This window comes from Podarcis bocagei (assembly GCF_964188305.1).
Source record: "Podarcis bocagei genome assembly, chromosome: 3".
Lineage (NCBI taxonomy): Eukaryota > Metazoa > Chordata > Lepidosauria > Squamata > Lacertidae > Podarcis > Podarcis bocagei.
Window position 1 is genome coordinate 70,663,496 of NC_138127.1, and position 10,783 is coordinate 70,674,278.

The window sequence follows — 10,783 nt, forward strand, 5'->3', positions numbered from 1 at the left end:
CCTCAGTGGGGCTACCACAAAAGCTTATAAAAGAAATGAAGAGTGCTTGCCCAAGAAGATATTTCAATTTGTGGTTGACAGCAATGCTTACATGTGCTGGCAGACATCATTTTAATGCAACTGCCAGGGCACCTAAAAATTGTAATGTTGTGAGGGGTGGTGCTTGCAGTCAGCCAGCATGCACCGGCACACATAAATCTATTTTTAAGTGGCCTGACAGCTCTGTGAATTGACCCTGAGTTTAGTGAAGCCAATGGGAGTGATTCTTTGACTGCACAGAGTGGCACCGCAATCCAAATACATTTACTTCCTTGCAAGTAAATCTCACTGAAAACAGTGGAAGTCTCACTGAAAGCAATGGAATGGACTACCAAATAAGGCAGAGGTGTCACATTGCTTTCTGATCCAAGCAGAGCTTCAGCTTGGCTTGACTCTGTTCTAAGCAAATTAGTCAAACTAATTAAGCCCATTGAAACGGATGTTTAACTTTAATTAAAATGCAAACCGAAGAAATTAATCTATGTCAAAAACTTGTCCAAGTTTTCAAAGAGGTGCAAATTTGAATGTGAGCATTAATCAAAGAAAATGAATACGGTTTAACCTATTTTATTCAGACCTCCCATAGGCAGCCTGCTATATATACTAAATCTGCTTTATGACCTCCTCTATTCTAGACACAAATTTCATGCCCCCCGAAGGGTCTTCACAAAAGAGCCCGTACTGCAGTGGAACTAGATTCATTATCTCTAGAAGTCTTGTTGGCATCAAATCTGGCAGCCACAGTCCCTCTGCTTGCAGTAATGTTCCAGTCTGTAAACATGGTGATGCATTATGAGCTACCTCCATTTTTCAAAAAACAAAAGCTTAAACCTTCCTCCTTTTTCTTTTGTTTCATTCCTCTCTCTCTTTTCTGTCTGTTTCTCTTTAAAAGCAGCACTTCCTTTTTTGTCACCTCAAGCCAAGGTGTATGAAAAAGGAGGTTTATAAGGGATGCCTCACACATTAATTTGTAGCGCGTCGTGTGGTTATTTTATTACTTTTGACCAGTGTTATGTTTCCAGAAAAAGAGGTGCTGGAACTCACCACGAACGCTTCCCTTCTTCTCTTATAATGGCAATGGTGCCCACCTGAGAGGTGCTGGAACTGAGTTCTGATGTGATTTCTAGCTGAAAAAAGCCCTGCAAAGTCTCTTATGAAGTTCATTTAGGAATACTAGGATGAATGCCTTTATGGATCACTCTTTCCCTCAGTGGCTTCCTGAAAGCTCACAAGAACAATAGCACGGCAAAAACCTTCTGCAGTGATGACCCCTCCCCCATCAACAACTATTTGGTGATACGTTGCATCTGAACACAGAGGTTCCAGTTAGGTATTGTGGCTAATAGTCACTAATAAACCTAACCTCCATGGGTTTGCCTAACACAGGTGAGGGGAAACCATGGCCTTCCAGGTGCGATTTGACTCCAAACTCCTCTCCGTCCCAGCAAACATGGCCGACAGTCAGGGGTGATGGGAATTATAGTCCATAAAGTTCACCATCCCTGATTTAATCCCTATCAAAAGCCATTTTAATCAGAGGCCGCCACCACATCTAAAGACCAAGCATTCCACAGGTTAATTATGAGTTTCGTGATAGAATACTTGAGAAGGCGGATCTGTCCTCAAACTATTGCCAGTAAGGTTTATTAGAGGGCCTCAAGTATTATCAAAGAAAGAGAGAATTCTCTCCATGCATTGTCTTTCTTTTTTCTGAGTCACCTAACACTAAACATTTCAGCCTTATGACCTGGGGAAAGTGTCCAAACTGCTGCACCATTGTGGTTCCCCTTCTCTTCACAATTTACAGCTCTGACATCCTTTTCAAAGTGGGATAAGTAGAACAGTACACGGCATTTCTTCAGAAGAAGAGCCAGCTGGATCAGGCCAATGGCCGATCTAGTCCAGCATCCTGTTCTCAGAGCAGCCAACTGGACGCCTATGGGAAACTCAGTTTCAATTTCAGACATACAGGCATTATGATAATGCCTATTCTGTATTTAGTCCTTTTCTGAAATAATCTATAGCACAGAAATTCCTGCCCCCAACCCTCAGTGTTGCATACTGAGTTGATGCTTTCATTCAGCTATCCACCAGCTATCTTTTCCTACTTGATTCTTTTTGGTTACTATGTACATTTGTTCTGTGGTATTCAGTTCAATCTTATAATGCACTTCTACAAAATAAAAAAATAATAAAAAAGAGGCTAGCCACCATAAACACCAAGATCTCTTTCCTGGTTAGTCTTTGCCAATTCAGACTGCATCTGTGTAAAGGTTTCCCTCTGCCCCGATGTGCATGAATTTGTGCTCATTGAATTTACCTTTCCTCCAGGGATCTGAAGACTGTGCCTTGTTGCCTTTGCTTTGCTTTCAGAGCTTATCTTGGCTTGGAGGCTTCTTGCATAAGCATAGACACACCTCTCTAAATGTCATTTTCATATGCGACTGTTCCCAAGACTGTTTTGGCTGCTCCAGACTGGCTTCGCCCCAGTTCTTCTCAGCTTTCCCCCAGAAAAATCAGTTTAAATGCAACTCTGTTGCCTTTTTGATGTTTCTCCATTTTTCATGAGTTGTCTTGGCACATTGGTTACTGCCATGTGGGTTCTGCTTTTTCTAATTAGAGACAAATGGATTTTGCCACACTTGAAATGGGAAACTTTTCCTTCCCAGAAGCTGGAATTGTTGTATGTTAACATTGCTGTGAGTTTGGACCATTTGTCGTTCAAGTGTCAGCGTGGGACCGTGGGAATTACTTGCACTGACACCATCAGGAAAAAGATACCCAGATATTAATTAAGGGGTTTGTGTGGCATCTTTGCTGAACTACTGGCAGCAATGAGAGAACAGAAAATGCAAACTTTATAAACACTTTAATCATGGCTTCCTGTGTGCATATAAAATAGAAAAGCTTCAGACATTTTCCCAGTAGGAGGAGAGCTGTTTCTGCTTCCATAGGAACACATGAAGCTGACACATCCTAAATCATACTATTACTCCATTTCACATAGTATTGTATACACTGACTGGCAAGGACTCTCCAGGGCTTCAGACAAAGGATATTCCCAGCCCTATCCAGAGATGTCAAGGAAGCGGAAGGCTCAATTTTACATTATGTGGTGGATCTGTAAGAAAATAAAGGAATTTTGGGATGTAATTTATAATGAGCTCAAAAGAATGATCAAAGTATCCTTCATAAAAAAACCGGAGGCTTTCCTCATGGGGATATTAGGTCCAGACATACCAAAAAGTGTGAGTGAAATATTATTGTATGCCACAGTAGCTGCATGAATATTAATCGCTATGAACCGGAAAGGGGAGAGAATTCCGACAAAGGTGGAGTGGCAAAGTAAACTGTTGGAATACACCAAGTTGGCAAAAATGACAGAAAAACTGAGAGGTCATTCTGATCAAACATTTATTAGGAAATGGGACATGTACAAAAAATATCTTAAGGACTACTGTAACAATATGATGTCAGTGGCAGGCCTTGAATGACTTCTGTGGTATGATGGATAATTATAAGAGAATATAATATTGACGAAAATTAACAAAAGACTAGATAGACTAAGTGGTATATGCATGATGGGGTGGTGGAAAGCCTTTAGAAACTCAAGAAGAACTTATTGTGATGTGCAATAACAAATATTACCATTTTCTTTCTTCTGGATAATCCTTATGTTTGTTATTTCTTTTTAATCTCAATAAAGCATAAACTCCCCCCCCCCCGAGATGTCAGGGATTGAACCAGGGACCTTCTGCATGCAAAGCAGATGCTGTACCACTGAACTACTGCCCTTCCCCATACAGAGGGAGGAACAATATCTCTTTCTGGCAGCAACCTCTGTGCCTGATGGGTGCTAAACTGGGCAGTTTTTTCAGGTGGCGTGATGGGGAAAGAGACTGAGAAAGCCCTCTGTAAAGAGAGCAGTCCCACTCACATGTAATGTCACATGCATACACATAGAGGACACACACACAGGTGCACAGCTCCCTGTTCAGGTGTGATATATATGCCAGCATGCAAACCAGCCCACCAGAAGCACTTAAGGCTCCCAAGTCATCATTAGCAAAAACTTGGGACTGATCTCTTTTATATGGGAAGCACCTCCAAGTTGCTGAGGTAAAGGTAAAGGACCCCGACAGTTAAGTCCAGTCGCAGATGACTCTGGGGTTGCACCACTCATCTCGCTTTACTGGCCAAGGGAGCCGGCATTTGTCCGCTCCACAGACAGTTTTTCCGGGTCATGTGGCCAGCATGACTAAGCCACTTCTGGCGCAACGGAACACCGAAACCAGAGCAGTGCATGGAAATGCCGTTTATCTTTCCACCGGAGCGGTACCTATTTATCTACTTGAACTTTTGGGGTGCTTTCAAACTGGAAGGTTGGCAGGAGCTTGGACCTAGCAACGGGAGCTCACTCCATTGCGGGGATTCGAACCGTCAACGTTCTGATCGGCAAGCCCAAGAGGCTCAGTGGTTTAGACCACAGCGCCACCCGTGTCCAAGTTGCTCAGGTAACCAATACTGTATCAGGATCAGTTGTCAATAAAATGAAGCCCATCTCCCCCCACTTTGGGATTCCTGAGAAAATAATCTCTAATAATAGGCTGCAGTTTTCATCTGATTTAGCAATGAAAGAATCTGTCAGTTTGGTTCTCTCTGTTTCCTCATGTTTCCAGTCTTAAATTCAGTTCTCCACATTTCTGCAGCAATTTCAATTAAAACAAGAATTCCTCATGAAAATTGCTCAGTGTTTAAGGCAAATTTCTCCTCATAAAAACATTCTTATATACAGTTTTGACTAATGAACACATTTTTGCAAAAGTTATTTCCCCTAATATATTTTACACATATATTCCTTTTTATGCAAACTGCTCCCTAATATAAACACTTTCATGAATATTGTTTGGTTGGAGAACTGTGTCGTAAAATTCAGAAAACTGATTTTCAAAAGATGGGTGTGTTTGGATTCTCATATTGTTTAGGAAACTGAGAATTTCGAAAGCTTGACTTGTAAGTGCAAATTGAATCAAATTTCTCCCCATCCCTAATATGAAAATTTGCAGAGGCTTACAGATTTCAACCCTTCTTACCTCCAAGTCTGTTGTTTCTCCAGAGCGACAGTGAAATAGAACATGTTGTCCTGACTAAAAAACACCTGTGGTTGAAATCATCCATCCTCTACCTTGTCCTATTGACATAGTAGCCAACACCTTTGGCAAAAGGCTTCAGCCCAGTTGTTCCTAAGATGGAAGTTCCATTCCAAGATTCCAGCATTTGCCACCTAACTAACTCCATCTTGGTCTGATTTCCACAGCTTTGCAGAACAGGATGCCTATTATAAAGTTTGCCAGAAGAACATCTGTGGCAAATGGCATAATGCTAAACTCATGAAACCAGAAGACCTGCTCTGCACAAAGGAGTCCTATGAAAATATGCCAGTACAGGAGAATGCAGAGATTCCTTGCTCCTATTTGATTGCAGTTCTAACAGGAATTATCTGTCACAATCGGACACAACTTGTTCTTGTGGGAGATGCTCCAGTGCTCTCCTAAGGAACCACCACAATGCAGGCTGCAGAAAACACTATCCAAGTTACACCCCTAGAGATGTTCCAGCTCCTCCCTCTCAGAGAATATGCCCAGGCAGGAAGCAACAACCACTCGCATTCCTGAGAGATGATGCTTTGCACAGAGAATGTCCCAATCCCCAGCATCTCCAGGTAGGGTTGGGAAAGAAACCCCTGCCTGAAATCTGGAGAGCTACTCCCAGTCAGTGTAGATAATACTAGGGTACAGGGACCAGAGGTTTGACCCAAGTCAGCTTCCTCTGTTCCCTTTTGGAAGCCCACAGAATGGTTAGAAATAGTGGTTGCAATCAAAGCTACCAGCATGAGTTTGACCAAACTGTGGGAGACAGTGGAAGACAGGAGTGCCTGGCATGCTCTGGTCCATGGGGTCACAAAGAGTTGGATATGACTAACCAACTAAACAACAAAAGTGGTTGCAAGTCATCAGAGTAGAGTATTTCCTGATACATAGTCTACCCTGGCCTTCAGAGGATTTTGCAGTATTCATCATAATAGTATATTCTTGTTTAATTTTATTTGTTGCAGTTAGTGTGTTGAGTAGTTACCCCTCAGAAAGGAGGATGTAGCATTAGCTGTAAAAAGGGCTTCTAAGTGTGCTGGCGAGGAGAAGGGAGAACTAAAGCCCAACGTGGTGTCCAGATACTCTCAACTGCAACAGAAGGGTAAATGGACTAAGAAAATGTTCACTGAGTTTTAGTATGCAATGGAGAAGTTGTGTGATTTATTCACTTAACGCTCAAGTCCTGGGCTTGTTGATTTGTTGAACGTTTGACCACATTATTATTGACTAAGGATGGCCAGTTTATACTAAGGATGAACACAACCCCCACAAATGGCTGCTTCTACTCAAATCAGGGCCAGTCTGGCCCAGGCACACTGAGTCTGTATTGCTGCTTTTTCATTGGTGAGAATGAGGAACAAATTCTGAGGCCAGGGCTTTATAGACTGTGGTGACCCAGGATTGGCTAGTGAGGTCAGTTGACTATTCCTGAGGCAGGCTGGTACTGCAGCCGAGTTGGTATGCTCGCTCTGTTGGAGCAGCAAGTAAGGCAATGGCTCCTGACTGCTGAGAACCCTCAGATCACAATGTACACCTTCAAGGACCTTACAGGTCCGTGTTCATGCCAAACGCATTCCTCACCAAGCTAATGGGAGAATGTGATTTGAAGGAGAGAGAAGGGTTTTGTTCACTGATGTTGAGGTACAGTGGTGCCTTGAAGTATAAAGGCAGCCTGCTTTTCAGTGTGTATCCAGTGTGTGTATCCAGCCCTCACTCTTTATACTGTGCCCGAGCCTGGTTGCAGCTTGCAGTTTGCTGCTGCAATACAGATAAAGGAGTAGGGATGGATAAGCATAGCCGGTACAGGCTGTATCGTGCAGGAGTGATTGCAGAGTATTCATCGTTTGTACGGGAGAAAAAAATTCAGCTTTTAGTGGTACAATCTGATGGAGTCACTGAAAAGCCCATGGAAGAGCAAATGATCATCTTGAAATAAAAGCAGCAATATCTAAAAATTGGCATGCATACATATAGAGGGTCACAAATGCTAATGATGGTGTCAATCACTGTTCTGTTGACATTATTTCTCACACTGCATCCATTTGCAAGGGTGCAGAGGCTTTCAGCCACCTGGGTTTCTGTCAGCATGCTCGAAAGGCCCATCTATTAATGTTAGTGAAGCAGCAAAGTGATCCAGTCATTGAATGAGTGTCTTGCTCCACCTGTCAATGATCAATATCTCCAGATCACTAGCAAAATGTACGTTTGCCACCCTTTGGTTTACCAAGGGAGAAACGTGCACAGTAAAATGTCCCTTGTTAAAGTTTGCAATTCTCTATTAGGAAACATCATAAATGTTACATAAGAGGTGTTTTTTTTTACTGTTGCTTTATAAAACTTTATTTGCTGTTGCTTTTTTGTTGACTACCATATTCAAAACAATCTTGTAACATACCCACTTTTGTCTGCTATGGTTCACTCACAAGAACAAGTTATCGGGGCATGAATGCCATCAGTTTTGCTAACAATGCTTCTAATGAAAGGCATCTGTATGAGTGGGTAGGCAATGTACATTTTCTACAGTCCTATGCCAAAACAATGACCACAAATTATTTGACTACATCTGGGTTGTTTTTTAAGTGTAATTAGAAAATTCAGGGCCAGAATGTGATGACAGTTTGAAGACCAAATTGTTTTCATAATGGACTGAAACAGGACAGAGAGCTCTGTTGTCACCATGGTGGGGAAGAATTTGTATTTACATCTGGCTAATTCTGAGTTCCTAAAACAATACATGAACCAAAATGCAGCTTCAAAGTTTTGAAATCTGCACATCTCTGGAATTTGGTAATGAAGTTCTTTAACAAAAAAAAGTCTGTATTAGAGGGATATGTGGATAAAACACATAAATTTATACCCCACCCTTCTTCCCAAAGGAGTCTAGGACAGCAAATGAACAAATGATAGAACAATTAAAACATATTTTTAAAGATCCAATGCAGGTGCATACAGGGAATGATATCTACTTAAAACACTTGTTGGAAGAAGAAGGCATTTAGTAGGAACTGAAAATACAATCCAGACAGTGCCTGTCTAGTATTTAACAGCAGGAAATTCCAGAGGGTGGGTTCCTTAAAACTTAAGGTCTAATTCCTATCTTCTGCAGAATGGACCTCCTTTTGAGATGGTATCTGCGGGATGCTATCACCAGCAGAGAGTAGGGTTTGATTGCTATATAAGGGGAGAGATAGTATTTCAGGTATCCATATATACAACCACATACCTTTCCACCATTGGGTTGGCATTTTGCTAGGAGAAAATTAAGCAGATTATTTGTTCTATGCCCACTGCCCATGTGCGAATTACCTGTTTTGTAAAGGGGTATTTTCAAGTGCAGCATCAGTTCTTGGGATTCTATATGAGGGTAGTCCACTCATAATTCACTCCCCTGTTGGAGTATATTGGATATATGCCATTCATGTGCATGATGAAAGTTCAGCCAACTGAACAGAAGCAAAGATAAATAGTAATAGATGCTTGTGTTCAAACGTCCCGTAAATGCAACATGTTCGGTAATGACAGGGGCCTCTAGGGGGTGCCACTTGCCTCCAAGCATGCTTCGTTGGTCTTTGAGGATCTGGCACACTCTCATTCCTCCAGCTTTTGGATCCTTTTCAGCTGCAACAGCCCAGTTCTTTCTCTATGAAAGACGTTGGCTGGAGGATTATACACCACACCTGGAGAGCTTCCTTCTCCCAAGTCCTTACCCAGGTTGCTAGCCCGCTCTCAAGGCAGTTCACTGAGGACAAGGACATTCCATAAGGATCACCTCAGCCTCCCCAGCTGTCCTTTCGGGAGAGCACATACAACAAGCACATGCACTGGTCACTCAGATCATGGGACGACACCCAAACCAGAACAATGAAGTGTGCAAAGGCTCACAACTTTCTCAGACCAGAGGCTGGGAGAAATCCAAGGAATGCAATGAGAATATGATTCTGCTGGGGCAATGCCAGGGTCTCGGGGCTCACATGCCCACATGATGCTTAATATGCAGCGCATTTCCTCTAGGCTTCGGTTGCCACGCCAGGTCTTAATCTGTGGGCCTAGGAATTAGGAAAGAATCCAACTAAAGGGAGTCTGGGGTGTTTATAGGGGCCTTTCCGAGGCAAAAGATAGGTCTGCCTCAAAACAATATCTCTTGAATCTCTCCATTGTTTGGCATGCAGAAAGCCTTTTGGCTGTAGATCCATAGCAAATGCTGCTAGTGGTCTGCCCTAAACGTGATTTGCTCCTTTTCTTACAACTGTGTTTGTGTGGAGGAATGAGAAAACGGCCTGTGCTCTGTTCTTCTCCGGAATTGCTGGCTAGTTGCTTTGCTGAAATTGGCAGTCTTGGTGCAATTACCACATGCCTTTAATAAGGATGCAGGGGCAGCTGCGCCTGATTTGCATAATAATTTGAAATTTACATATTTCCCTCTTTGTCAAATGCCCTCATCTTACTTCCACCCACACCCCCCGACATAAACTGGGGGCGAATGTATACTACAGTGGGAAGTCAAGAGAACTCAAAACTAAGCAACTGAAGAATAAGCAAAACAAAAAAACATAACAATTCTTTCATAGAGTTTTACCATCCCTTGGTACTTTTAAGATGACCTTAAAGACCTGAAAGACCTTAAAGACCTATCTTTCTACATTGGCTTTTAGTGGGCAATCTGTGTTGAAGTAGTGCTCTGTTTTGATTATACTGGGCTATTGTGAGTTTCGTGCCAGAAAATGAAACGTTCCTTTTAACTGTTTCGTATATTATAGTACCTTGGGGGTGGGGGTTTGGGGGGTGGTGGCATATATTTATTTGTAAACAGCTTGGGGTAGAGTTTCCCTTTAAAAGTGGGCTATATGTTTATTAATCAAATTTTAATCAAATCTCTGCCAATAGGCATTTGCAAATATTTATAGATATTTTAAAGGAAAGACTTTGTTTCTGTTTTTTAAAAAAGTGTTTGTGGGAAAATAAATGCTTCTTGTAGGCAGAACTACATATATGTGTGAATCAGAACCTTCTTGCAGAACAATATTCAAAACCTTGTACTGCTAAGTTGCAACTAAGCATCTTTTCTAAATGGAGACGGAGAACCTATGACCCACCAGATGTTACTGGGCTCTGTCAGTACCTCAGCCAGTATGGCCAATGATCAGAGATCATGGGAGCTGCAGTCCAACAACATCCAGAGGCTACAGGTTCCTCAACCCTGTTATACATTTTTACAGTGTTCCAGAGAAGCCTGAAATAATTTGGGACATTGGGAAAACATGGCTGGCATTCTATTCTTTCACACTTTGCATATTGTTTGGTCTTTACTTTTTACCTGCCCAGCTGGCACAATTACACATCATGAATGCAAATCAAAGCTTTGGGAGTCAGCAGTGATGCTGCTAATACTTAATATGAATACAGTGGTGCCCCGCAAGACGAATGCCTCGCAAGACAAAAAACTCGCTAGACGAAAGGGTTTTGCGTTTTTTGAGCTGCTTTGCAAGACAAATTTCCCTATGGGCTTGCTTCGCAAGACGAAAAAGTTTGTTTCCTTTTTCTTAACACCGTTAATACAGTTGCGACTTGACTTCGAGAAGCAACTCATAGAACGC

At 42.1% G+C, this 10,783-nt stretch overlaps 1 long non-coding RNA gene across 1 annotated transcript in view; it reads right to left on the bottom strand.

Moving 5' to 3' along the window:
• The window catches only part of LOC308582626, a 51,070-nt gene extending 45,457 nt beyond the window's left edge, over positions 1–5,613 (bottom strand). The window contains exons 1-2 of the long non-coding RNA XR_014005777.1: positions 5,133–5,613; positions 2,360–3,160 (exon numbers count right to left, since the gene is read on the bottom strand). This is a non-coding gene — a long non-coding RNA (uncharacterized lncRNA). The remainder of the gene's footprint in view (positions 1–2,359; positions 3,161–5,132) is intronic.
• Positions 5,614–10,783: the final 5,170 nt, after the last annotated feature.